Source organism: Ornithodoros turicata, chromosome 1 (assembly GCF_037126465.1).
Source record: "Ornithodoros turicata isolate Travis chromosome 1, ASM3712646v1, whole genome shotgun sequence".
In the NCBI taxonomy this organism is placed as follows: Eukaryota; Metazoa; Arthropoda; class Arachnida; order Ixodida; family Argasidae; genus Ornithodoros; species Ornithodoros turicata.
In genome coordinates, this window is record NC_088201.1 from 113,580,257 (window position 1) to 113,593,905 (window position 13,649).

Here is a 13,649-nt window from a genome sequence, read left to right on the forward strand (position 1 = left end):
TCGCAGCCTCTCGGCCCTAATCTCGGACCGTGACCCTACGTCATTTTGACGCAACAATGACGTAAAAGATTAGTTTCAAAGCTGAAAAGTAATGTAACGAAAGAGGGTCGATTACTTTGAGCGGCGATGGGTTTCGTGATGGGTCCGCATGTGCATTTCCGTGTATTGTGTTGTATAAAGTCTGTATGTGCTCGTCACAACAAAAAAATCATATCTTTCTTCGTTTTTGTTTAATAATGATAGAAAAGCACCGCGTAACACCGTTTCTCTGCGCCGATCGCGGCATCGTATGCGTGAAAGTGGCGGGCTTTTCGAAGCGTCGTCCGAGCCGTACGTCGTACAATCAATGTCATTGCAACGTAGCGGTGTGCACACAGAAAACTCATCGATCAAAGTTCACTGTTTGTTGAGTGAAACTATCTCATTTGCGGTATCATTACCACCCCCACAGCTCACGAGCAAAAGAAGCATATTGAAATGCGAATTATCATTTCGCATATCGAGCATACGAACACACAGAAAAATATAAAGAAAAGCTCATAAATAAAGCTCAAGATTTAAAGCACGAACCGATTTCTCATAAACGCGTTTACGGATCGCGCCACACTGTCCGTTCGACCCTTTGCAATGATCCTTCGCGCTTTCATCGTTTTGTTGCCTGCCATCAGCGCCTTCTCACGGGCACATACCGAATTTTAAATGCAAAGTACAATCACGGTGTCACACAAACATTGCCGTCTTGCACACCTGTACGTCAAGAAAAATGACAAACAGCAAAAAAGGAAATTACGAGCGTGCTTTTCCGCGCATTTTCCACGCAATTCAGTTTTACGCCGGTAGAGTTTTCTGTTTCCGACACCTAAGAGCCGAAGCAACAAGGCAGGGCGGGCAGATCACAGGTGTGGCCTTCGGATTCTCAGGAGGAAACACCGATAAGGCGGGTCGCTTTCCAAGATAACACGTGGGGCAATTGGTTGATAGAAGGTGTCAACCACTTTTAATATTTTTTTTCGATTGTGCACCAATGACAGAAGAAATTTCAAGTAATCGAGGTAGATTACTTTGACCAGGATAGGGCCCCTAGAGTCATGCGGTCAACGGTATTTGTTTTTACTGGGTTTTTGCCACCTCCTCATGAGAATGTCGTGTAACGTCAGTTTAATTATGTAAATTTTTGCGAGCTTAAGTGGGAAATTTGCGTAGTAAATGTCACTTTTTTACCCCACCAATGTGAAGAGCGTGTCTAATTTACTCAAATTAATGATAATTGACAGGGATATTCAGGAGCTATCCCATCGAAAAAAAAATAGCCGAACAGCATGCTCTACGGAGGTCGCACAGAATAGCGCACGATGAATTTTTCAGCGCTATCTGTGTCAGTCCGACGAAAGGAGGTTGGAAAAGCAGCCCACCCCGGCATCGCAGAAAGAGATAACGCAGGCATGGCTTATGACGTCCGACTTTCGCTGGGATAATGCTTTCCCTCTCCTAATTTTAGGAACTGTTACCTTTTCTACTATCACTCTGTGGGCTGGCTTCGGAACCTCCTTTCGTCGGACTGCGAGCGATTGCGCTCAGAAAGACATCGCGCGTTATGGTCCGGTGCTCCTAAAAGCATGATATTCGGCTATTTTTCCCGATGGGATAGCTCGTGAATAGCACTCTCGATTATTCATGAATATGAGTCAATTCGGTACGCTCTTAATATTGGTGGGGTAAAAAAGTGACCTTCCCTTGGCAAATTTCTGAGTTCAGTTCGCAAATATTTGCATAATTAAACTTGGGGTAAATGACATTAACTTTACAAGGTGGCAAAAACCCAATAAGAACAAATGCCGTTGACCGTATCATTCTAGGTGGCGTAGTTTTTTTTATTATATTTCAATGACACGTTTTCTGGGCACCCTGTTAATGAAATAATTTCCAAGTGGCAATCAGATTTTGGGAGAAGCGGGTCACACAACCGCCATCAGAAGTGCTTAACCAATATACAATCAAGATGAGCGTTATGCGTAAACACAATGGAAGATATGTTATATTAATTATAATAACCAGATCAGCGCAGGTCACACATAAATGTAGATCCAATTCACAAAATATACTCGAGATTTCACGTAGCCATACAGAAAAACTATCACATTATTTTAGTGTCATAGCATCCGGGCACTACAAATGGAAAGGCCATACTTTAATTTTATAAGTCTTTAGCTCATAACGTTGTAAAACGCAAATTCCACACCAAAGTTCATTTTCTTCTTTAAATTTTCAAAGTCAAAACTGCACGCTATTTCTTGCATTTTTCTTAAGATATAGATTAAAAAGTTGTGCATATACTCACACATACTATACAAGATATTTGATTGCGGATTAAATGCCAAACATTTATCGATTCACATTCAGGAGAAGTGGTCACTACCGCACATCAGTAAGAGTTTAATAAAATTTGAACCGGTGTTGCGATTTATGATCAGTGTTGTAGAATGTGTAATTTCACAATACGCAAGCTTGAGCTCGATCACTTTGACGAGCACTCTTTCACGATGTCAGAGAAGTTAATCGAATGGATTGATATTTTCTGTATACACTATAACATAATGCGAATTCTTTATGTCGTGGATATTAAAAGTTACGAATATTTTCCGATCGAAATTTACTTAAGACTCGAAGAAAGGGTCACCCGCGTCGACGAACCCGTTTGCGGAAAAAGCAACACGCTCGTGTGCGGTACCGCGTTAACGCGTCGGCCGCAGAATCGCGTTCGGTTTCGGGTACGGCATTGGGGAAACGCGGCCCGGCGTGTTGCCGAAACATCTTCGACGACGCGGGTGACCCTTTCTTCGAGATTTAAATAAATTTCGTTCGGAAAATATTCGTAACTTTTAATATCCACGACATAAAGAATTCGCATTATGTTATAGTGTATACAGAAAATATCAATCCATTCGATTAACTTCTCTGACGTCGTGAAAGAGTGCTCGTCAAAGTAACTTGTGTTCGATTCTGGTCTACAAACATCGCAGGCTGAGTCCTCTCCCCATGACTTGAGATGAAAGATGGCACGTGCACGGCGCGACTAACTCCGGTTGTTACACGGTGAATGTTACAAATTATGTTTTAGCCGAGCATTAGGAAGCTCAGGTATCGCGCATCTTAACGATAAGCAATGTATTGATAATGATAGAGGGCATTGAGTAGCAGGATTAAAACTTGACACGGTTCTACGATATGTATGTAGGGACAACTCGTAGAGCATCAACTTGCTTTGTGCTCCTTTTTCACGTGCTTTATTACGAGATCAAAATCATCAAATCCTTCCCCAAAGTAGCCTATAAATGTAGGCTTCTTTTGTCGTAGCAGATATTGATATCATCAAGACTATTTTGAAACGTCTAGAATCGCCCATTGTGACAGCAGGGTCTGAATTATCCATATAGACAGGTCAAGAGCTGAAAAGTATAATATTGAGTAGAAAATAACTTGAAGGTAACCTGTTACATTTCTAAAGTAGCTTAGGAACTTCACGTCAATTTTCATTACGTGTAACTGCGTTTGAATTTTAGTTACGGGCCGGTTTCACGTCAGTTCAGGCAGGGAGGTCCCATCGACCTCCTGGGTCTTCAGTATTTTTTATATTTATAAGCTCATCGTATACTATGATCAACATTTTTGCCGAATAGCTTTCGTGCAAAAAAATCGAGAAAATCCGGCCCTGAATTCGGATGTTTCAGTTTTGCCGTGTTTGCACGCGTATACCTCCCGAGTGTTAGGAGATACTGTCGTGAAATTTTTTGATGTTGCTTTATTATGCCTACAGGAAGGCTGTCAGAGAGCAAATTTTAGCGCGCAGGTGCAACGCTGTGTGCTATCAAAAATGACGAACATGCCCTCTCGCGCACTTTTGTCCTAATTTCGACGCCTGATATCTCTGGCTATACATGTCCTGATTGCAATACTTGGTATCAGCTCACTCAGCTTTTAATGCTCTTTCATCTGATATATCTATCCTGCATATACTTCCTGCGGCATGTGCTGAAATAGGCAAATGTTTAGGCATATTTCGAAATAAACATGGATTTTGCGCATGTATTTCTCATAAAGGACCCCCTTGATTATGTATATATTTTGCCAGGATATGGCCCGATGTTAGGCCATTCATGTAACGCAGAAACTTCTTCTCCAAAGGCGTATACTGCTGATTAGCGCGTTAAAACGCGGCCCAACTGTGTACGAACGTGTCGGAGGTGTCTACAGCCAGAGCAAGTCGCGTCGAAGTTTGAACAAAACTGCGCGACAGAGCATGTTCGCCGCTTTTTCTACGATACAGTGTTGCACCTGTGCGCCTAAATTTGCGCTCGGAGTGCTGGCCGGTAGGTATACTAGAGCACAAAAAAATGCACTACGATATATTTTAAAACTCAGGATGTATACATGTGCAAACACGGCAAAATTGCAACAATCGAATTCAGGGCTGGATTTCTAGATTTTTTTTTGCGTGGAAAGTATTCGAATGATTAATTTTACCAATGTTGATCATCATCTGCGATAAGCGTCTAAATATATATAAAAAATCATGAAAAGTCTTGTCTGAGCTAACGTGGATCCGGTCTACAATTATGTTCTGGCTAACCTTTTCAGTGACTTCCATCTTTCAACAGTCTAACTTAACTGGCAACGAGTTCCAACTTCTATCTCTGTTCCATATAACCTGTGTTAAGTGAATATTTGTGAAGTAAATAGTACATATGCGGGACTGGTGGTTATATATTTTCAATGTAACACTCATTATTTTTTCTTTTTTTTTTCATTGCTGGTGAAGTGATGCATTAAAGAACCCATGTATCCTGTGACTGTGATGCAATAAAGGGTTTTCTACAAAGATATATTGATTTTGCTTTTAAAAATCGCGCACATTAAAGTAGCACAGAAGTCATTTTTAACACCCAGTTTTCTTCCTATAAAACTGTTAAGTTTGCCAGTAAGATGCACCATACGAAGTAATTTGCACCACAGAGTCATAATTGTCGCAGAAACTGAATTTAAAATACGCCGCAAAAAGCGACCGTGCGCAACGGTGGTGAAGAGCGGTAAGTAGTCAGAAAAACTAGCGTATCTCGCAGTGCCTATCTAGCAAAACAATTGCTAGATACGCTAGCTAGCGTATTTAGCATCAACAAACAAGACCGCCCCCGTCCCCGCCCCATCCCGCTCTTGCGAATGTTAATTAGGGCTAAACCACGTGGGCACCAGCCCACTTTCACGACTCCATCTGGTAAGCCATCCCTGCCACATGCCTTTCTTAATATTATAATTAGGTGCACGCCCTACTGTGTTGGAGTAAACCACGTCAGAGTGATACCGACCTCACTGTGTCATCTGAGGAATTAACCACGTGGGCACCAGCCCCCATATCGTAAGCCAGCCTCCAGCAAGTCCCTCGCACGCGCAACACGCGCTTCTTATTATAATTAGGTTGCATGCACACCTACTATGTAAATAACTAAGACTGGGCACGCGCCTCAGTCTTATAAAAACGGTGCATGCAAACGGAGATTAGTCAGAACAATAAAAAATGGCAGACCAGTTCTACATCAATTTACTCTCAAACGCGGTTGAACCAGCCCACGAAGCTGTCGTTATACCCTTCTTAATAAGTTTACCTCCACCCTCTCGCAGATTTTAAACCTGACCAGTTGTGGCTGACCACGTGGGGGCACCAACCCCTTTGCTTGCCTGTAGGATGCACTCACTGAATGTCATCTTAATTGTGTAGTTCCATCAGAATGATATACCTCTTGTTTTAAACAAACTACGTTAACAATGAATAATTAGCTTAGTTATGAAATCAGAAATGTGCCATAACCGTTCATCCATCTAAGGATCTTAGTAAAAAAGAAATAATAATAAGATTACGAAGATTAATTTTTATGGATAGTTGCACAATTCTTACTCGATCCTGCAAAAGCGTATACGAAGAGGGGAGTCAAGTCCTGTAGATCTCATAAACAAAATACAGATTAAGCGTGGACCTCCACGCGAAAGCTTGTATAAATTAAACTTAAACAAAAATCTTCAGTGTCGGCTTCTGTGTTTTGTTTATTGGATCCCTGCAAGGATAAAACGATAGCTCGATTCATACATGGCACAACATTGTTCAAATATTTTTTTCTTATTACGTTTTAAAGTCGACAAGTAGGACACCTCGCTATCGTCTGCCTAATGGAAATGGTTGATCAGCCAATCGGCTCCTTCCGAAGTGCGAAGAGACAGTATATACTTAAACTTCAGAGCGCTAAGAGCGTAACCGAAAAAAAAAAGGCCTAAAGCTCTGATCTTCGACAACCGATCGAAAAAAAGAAAAAAAAATGCACCGGCCGCCGCCACAACATCGTTGCGAATTGCAAGGATATGGCGTAGCTAGTATTGAGAAGTGATTATGGACAGGGTGCTAAGGGCGTGTAACCGACAAAAGGCTTACCGCTTCGAAATTCGACATCCGACGCATCATGGGGGAACATCATGATATTCATTGTAGAGATTTCATTAAACATGCTTGGACTTGTAGTCGACCAGGCTACCTCTCCCCATTAATCCGTTTTGTGTACGACACGGATTAACTCTCGAGAAATGATAAGATCACTTTTTACGTATTCCATTAAGATGTTGTTGTGTTAGCGACGCTTTTCATATTAGACGACGGGATGGCTGAAGGTCACGCTGTTTCCACTCAGACTGTGATATCTCTTCTGCTGATTTGCATGAGCACGCGAGCAAGTCGCATAAACGCTCGAAGATACACGATGTTATTGCAATAGCAAGCATTTGCATATAAGACAACTCGTTGGATAAAGGTCGTACCTTTTTACTCTAGCCGGTGTCGCCTTTGCAACTCGAAGACAGGAAAAATAATTACTATGCGATACATGTTGCGCCGCAGGGAAAATAAGAAGAAAAAAAGACGCAGTATACTAGTGACAGCTACCTCCATGCTGACTGCTTTGATTTCTGAACAGAGCGAGCCAGCCCGGGTAAAGCCGTAATTACCTCTCAAGGATAAACGATAATATCACTTTCCTCATCACGTCTTTGGGGCGAGACGGTCGACGCTGCACTCTCATAGGCAAACGAAGCGACTTCTATATAAGACAGTTCGTCCGCAACGCTTTCCGGACTGAGCTGGAATGTCAAGTGAATGCCACTTGATTGTTTTCAGGTGGATTCACTTGACATTCCAGCTCAGGTTTTTCCGTGCGAGTGTTTGACTGGAAAAGCAGACTAAGGTGAGTACATGTTTTTTTCTTTTCTCTTGTTATAAGTTCTTCCCCTGTGAGCGTGCAAGGTCACAGCCATTTATGGAATGCATGTACGTGAAAGAAAAAAAGAAAAGAGGTTCATTCCTTCCCACTGCCGACATGCAAATCTTTGTGATTTTTAAAGTACACCTTCTTAGATCGTCGCAGTAGATGAAATGAAAAATAAACGATTGCAAACAGTACAACATTATTTTTTTTATTTAGGACATTGCATTGCGTTGTATGTTTTGGAGGACATTGCTAATTTACAAGTCGTCTTCACCTAACTTCTACGTGCGTTGCGGGAAGTCAACGTTAGGAAATGCTCAGTCTTGCTGGATTGCTTGTTTCTTTGCATTTCAATTCAGCGGAACTGTGTTTTTTTTAATTGTTTGACTTTGGTTCTTCGTAAAACATATTTCGTAAGACATATTTTCCAGTTCATCGTCTTTGTTGTAACTACTCCGACGAGGTTGAAGGGCCATCTCACATTTTGGGCTTGTAAGATCGACTTCTTCTAAGCATTTTTTAGCTTCTCTCTTTCATTTCATCTTCGGGTAACAACAGAACACTTCACCTGCACGTCAATGGCAAACAGGTCAGAAAGAAAGGAATGTGTCTACCTTCATTTGTGAGATGTAGCTAGTCTTCACCCAACTCCTACATGCATTGGGGGAAAGCCTACTTTAGGAAATGTTCAGTCTTGCTACTGCATGTTTCTTTGCATTTAAACTTAGTGAAACGGTGTTTTTTCTTTTAATCGTTTGATTTTGGTTTGACATAAAACATATTTTCCAGTTCATCTTCCTTCTTTTGCTGTAACTGCTCCGAGGAGGTTGAAGGGAAGAGTTTGAGATCTTCCTTGACAACAAGGCAAAAATGTGTGCTATACAATGGAGAAGAGGTGGAAAACTTTTTTTTTTCAAGTCAATCCACTCGGGATTCCAGATGAAGATTTCTTTCTCCGTGAGAGTGTTTGACTGGAAAGACAGACTGTGGTAAGTACATGGATTTGCCCACCTCTTTTGCAATACATATATATATATATAATGCTTTTCTATGAACATGCAAGTCATTTATGGAAATGCAAATATGAGGAACGACAAGGTTTCATGCCTCCCGCTTTCAGTGGCGACATGCAGGTCTTTGTGATTTAAGGAATGCTTTCCTAGCCCATCACAGGAAGTGAAAACGTTTGCAAACAGTTACTTTTTTTTTATTTAGATACAAGGACAGTGAGATCACAGCCCTTTTAGATAGTGAGATTCCATAGCCAGAGTGATGTCGACCAATTGTTCTGCCAAGAGAGTAAATGTTGCCTGGGCAGCGGCGAAGTTTTAACTCACGTTCTAAGCACAAACAGCATACATCTGAGCATTCGTTATCGTAATAGGTCCTTGTAAGATTGGCTGTCTCTAAGCATTTTTGCAGCTGGCGTGTTTCGTTTCGTGTTAGGGTAACACCAGAACGCTTCGGTTTACCGTTTTCACTCCAAATGCGTACCACAAGCAAGTCAGAAGGGCACGAATGTGCATAAACATATTTTTCCAGTTCAGCTTCTTTGCTGCAATTGCCCTGATGAAGCTGAAGGGAAGAGGATGGAAGCTTCGTTAGCTCGATGATCACCACAACAAGCAAAAACGTGTGCCACACAACGGAGAAGAGAACACACAAACATCTATCCATGTCTGTTCACTCACAATGAAATGAGAGGGCTTAGTACAAATGTACATTTTTATTTCCCTGATACATGAGCGGTGATTTTTTTTTTATGCTCCATTGTGCACCAGTCGATGTTTGAAGAGGTCAAGTGTTAGCTTGCTGATGTAGCCTGTTAAGTAGTGCCAACCTTCAGACTCGGCTTGTTCCATGAAACATAGACTCTCGGCAGCAAGATGCATAGCGTCAACCTCGTCAGCATATGTCAAAATTTCGTCCACGTGATGTGACCATTCAGCAAGTAAGGCAAAAGGTGATTCCGAGGCAAACGTACAGGCGGTGTGAACTCTGGCATACATTGTTTTTGCAGTTTTCCAAGTAACCCTGTCAGGAGGTTGATCTGGCAGCGCTTGAAACAACACCATATCCGTCACAATTTTAAAAGCTTCCACGAGCGAAGTTTTGCCTACTTGTGTTAACCCACATTCCAATATCTCTTTGTAGGAGACGTGTTTGAGACGACACACAGGCTGCATCCGAAATTCGTGTGTGTAACCTCTTCTCCATCTGCCACACACATCTCTACCTAGCACAGGCTGCTCTTCATCTGCGTCTGATGATGGCAACCATGCGCCATCAAGCCGAGGATCAACCTCAGGCCATGTTGTGTCATCGGCGGCTGACTTGTCTTGACTGGTCATTACAAACCAAGGTAATTTTCTGCAATCCACTTCTTGTCCAGACTGCCAGTGAACTGAACCAAGTACTGAAGCTTCCCATTTCTAACTCGTCGTTTTATGATCTTCTCTACTTTTGGAACCTCTCTCACTCGTACAATTTCACTCTCATAAAACCCACCAATGATGTCTTCATTTTTAAGATCACGTAATAGGTACGTGTTAGGATACCCTAACTTGATCGCTCTCACCACGAAGAGTTCTGACGTAAATGACCCTAAATAACGTTTTATTAGCTGATGTCTGTATTTTGCAATTCTCACTACGTCTCCAACACTGTAGCGCGGCTTTTTTGGTGGTCCAACCGGACTTGGGTACAGTCTCTCTCGGAAAATGTGCTCGTTTTCTTTCTTTACGTCCACTGGTCTGGCAGAAAGCGATCTGTGTACGCGATTGTTGTAAGCTTTCACTACTTGAGGTAAAATGTTAACATATCGCTTGTGACACTGGAATGTGAAGATACGGTACAGTGTGGTCACAATTGTTCGCTGAGATCGCTCGGCGATACTGGCCTTCATAGGTGCATTTGTATGGATGAGCCGGATCCCCCTTGCTTTCAGAAACTGTTGTACCACCTTGTTTGTAAATTCTGTTCCACGATCTGTGTGCAAAAGCTTGGGTGTCCCAATTCTTTTAAAGGCAAGTTTAAAAGCTCGAATAACCTCGGGAGATCGTTTATTACGAATAGGTACAATTGCAAGAAGCCGAGAGAAAGCATCTATACAAAAGAGCAAATAGCGAAAACCATCGTTCTGGTTCTTTAGACTTTGCAAATCCTTTAGGTCAGCCTGGAATAGTTCACGAAGTCCAAGTGCAATGGTTTTTCTAAAACTTCGTGGGTCGCTTGTATTCCTTATGCAAACTGTACACATCACTTGTCTCCAGAAATTTAGTGACTTTGTCCTTCTTTTCGCCAATGGCTCGAGCAAGTCTCTGCACTCCACCAAAGCTGCCGACATGTTGCGGGTCATAGTAGGCTGCCATTAGTACTTCTTCCTACTGCAAACTCTAAGAGCATCGAGTGATAGATAAGCGTTGATTGTAGCTGAAACGTCTCCTCTCATCCAGGGAGGTTGCCTGTTGTGAAGTTCGTACTTCAAAAGCTCAACAATAGATGAGTGTGGCACCACCTTTCCGTGACAGATAACTCTTCCGTACTCGTCGTAAGCCAGAACCGTTGTCATCAGCTGAAGCATAGCTAATACCTTTTTATGATGCCTTGGAGGGAAGTGTGACATTATTTTTTCTTCTTCGAAGTAGCCTCTCTCCTCGGAGTTCAGTACGGTGTCCATGTGAGCTGTCGTGCGCGCTTCGCGGCTCGTGTTAGCGGTGGTGACGCACGTCGAGGTGTGGAAGCTTCACTTACGGAATGAGGTGAAGGAGTGGCCAGAGTTTTCTCTGCTGTATGTTTTTGAAGACGAGATGGGTGCACAATAAGTGCTGGTAAGTTTAGCTTGACCAATAGCGGCAAAATCCGATCAAAATAGGGTGGTCTTTGAACATTTCTTGCTTTCGTCACGAGATAGTATACGAGGTCAATTATATTAGTATTGTCTACTCGCTCACCGTCGACAATTATCTGAAATGTTTTCCTATCCCATGAGATCGTTGGTTCCAGAAGACGTAATAGGTTTTCTGATCTGATTTTATAGCCACTGCTCATGAAATCAAAGACAGTATTACTTTTTTCCTCGGTCTGTGTTTCCTCTTCTCTCGCTGTTGTTGAACCCAGTGTAGGTGTGCTCTCACTCACAGTGGGATGTAGCAAGGAGTGAAGATATTGGATTATCTCTTTTGCTTTGATATCGTCTGGTTCATCTTTCTTCAATATCTGTGGGATGGGGGTTTCCCGGTAAGGCACAAGCTCGTATTTCTGCATCGACTACACTCCGATTGCTTTTGCTATCGCCCTTCCACCTAAAGTCGAGAGGAGACCCAGCAAAGGTGGCAAAAGGAACTGTAGAAAACCACCAGATTGTTGCAATACCTTTCGGACTTTCTTCACTCCTGTAGTGTCTCGTTTTGCCAAAAAGCGGATAGGTGTTGCATAAGGTTGCAACTGATTTCTAACTCTTGGAGCTACCTTAATGTTTCCTTTACAAAGATTCATACAAATCTCTCGAATAGCAGTTAGTTGCTCTCTCGTAGCATGTTCCAGGAGAAAATAACGTTGCTCCGGCAACTTTGCATCAGCAAGCAACTGAAGGAAATGAATATTCTTCTTGACACGTTTCATGTTTTATATACTATTTGTCGCTGGTCGTCTGGAAATATATTAGTCCACACCCTAAATTTGTCTGAACAGTTTTGGGATAGGTCAATTACAAGGTATGAATATGGTTTCTTGCAAGCATCTTTATATATACTTGGCAGTAGTTCACTTTTTTTTCGACCAAACAGTTGTCGTGAAAGTATTTGCATTTGGTCCGCAGTGCGGGCGGAATGACATAAAATTAAGGCACTGCTGTTAAACTGAATACATCTATAGAGAGGATCATTAATAAATAAATATTGTGTTATGAAAATAGCTGAACAGTTGAGGTGGTGACAGCCAGCTACATAAAAATTGCAGATTTCTTTGAGCCTTTGTTTGTCGGCTAAGCAATCATCAAATATAATTAAAGAATTTCTTACAGTATCAAGATTAGTAGGAATATCCTGACTGAAGGTTACCTCTGGAAAATTATCAAAGATTGGTTGTTTGTACAAGTATATGTACAATATATGATCAAATGGTTTGTCGAAGACAGCAGCTCTATGTTTAATTAGACGTGTAACAAGTGTCGTCTTTCCACTCTGGCTTTGACCTGATATGGTCATTGGGACCGGAGTGGTAAACCTATAAGGTCCAACCTCAGCATCTTTTGCAAACGAATGAAGCATGCTATGAAATCACAACATTACATAAAGGAAGGTTACAGCAAAGACGAGCCTGTACATCACTCTCAGATTGGCTAAACTGAAATACAGACCTTCAAGGTTGTAGACATTCAAGGTTGCGCACAGCCATGTTAGTTATCAGACCAGGAGCATTCCATAATGGAAGGTTACAACAAAAAGCAAAGACAAGTCTGTGCTCTAAGCTTGCCCAAAGTCGAAGTACACACGTTCAAGGTTGTAGACATTCAAGGTTGTGCACGCAGGTATGTTAGTTACCAGACCAATGAAGTTAGATAGGACACGCTGAAACATGTCTTCACGTATAACGTTGCAAGGATGTAGACGTTCAAGGCTGTGCACACATGTTAGAGAGCTGCATGCAATCGCTATATAAGAGCGGACATAGAGAGTGGTTCTTCATTCAGAACGTCAGACTGAGGAGGTGTGTTACATATTCCTGTGGAAGATGTAAGAGTTTACAAATCTATTCTTCTCTTTCAGTTCATTCTATACAGCAAGAGGAGAAAGCAAATTGTCATCATAACAGCGAAGCCTCCATAACACAAGTAAGCTATGTCATCCGTCATGGAAAAGTTGGATAAACTGAAAAAAATGTGGTGACGGTGAAATTCAGAAAATGAGCAACATACCCAAAAACGAAAAGTTCGAAGTGCTGGACATTCAGAAAATTGACACTATGTATGGCGAGGCAGTATACGTGGCGCTCCGCATGGAAAACGACAAGCCAGTGAAAGTGTATCTACCTGGGCGCTTCAAAAAATTGTCGGAGGAAGAGCTAGAGGAAATGCGACTGCTTCCAAATCTCAAAATGGAGAAGAAAGAACGGTTTACCAAAGATGGTAAAAAAGTCATTTCGCCAGATATTATCTTCACCAATTCGAAGAGAAAGTGATGAGATATGGTGACGTGTCACTTATGCTCCCAGCACGAACGGCAGTATTATGCAACAGCATTAGGTCTTCAGATTCACTTGGCAAATGTTCACAATCTTCAAGCCCCCTGCATTCCTTTTTGTGAGACTTTGTGCGCACTGCGAAACTATACTAATCGGTTCGAGCTACAT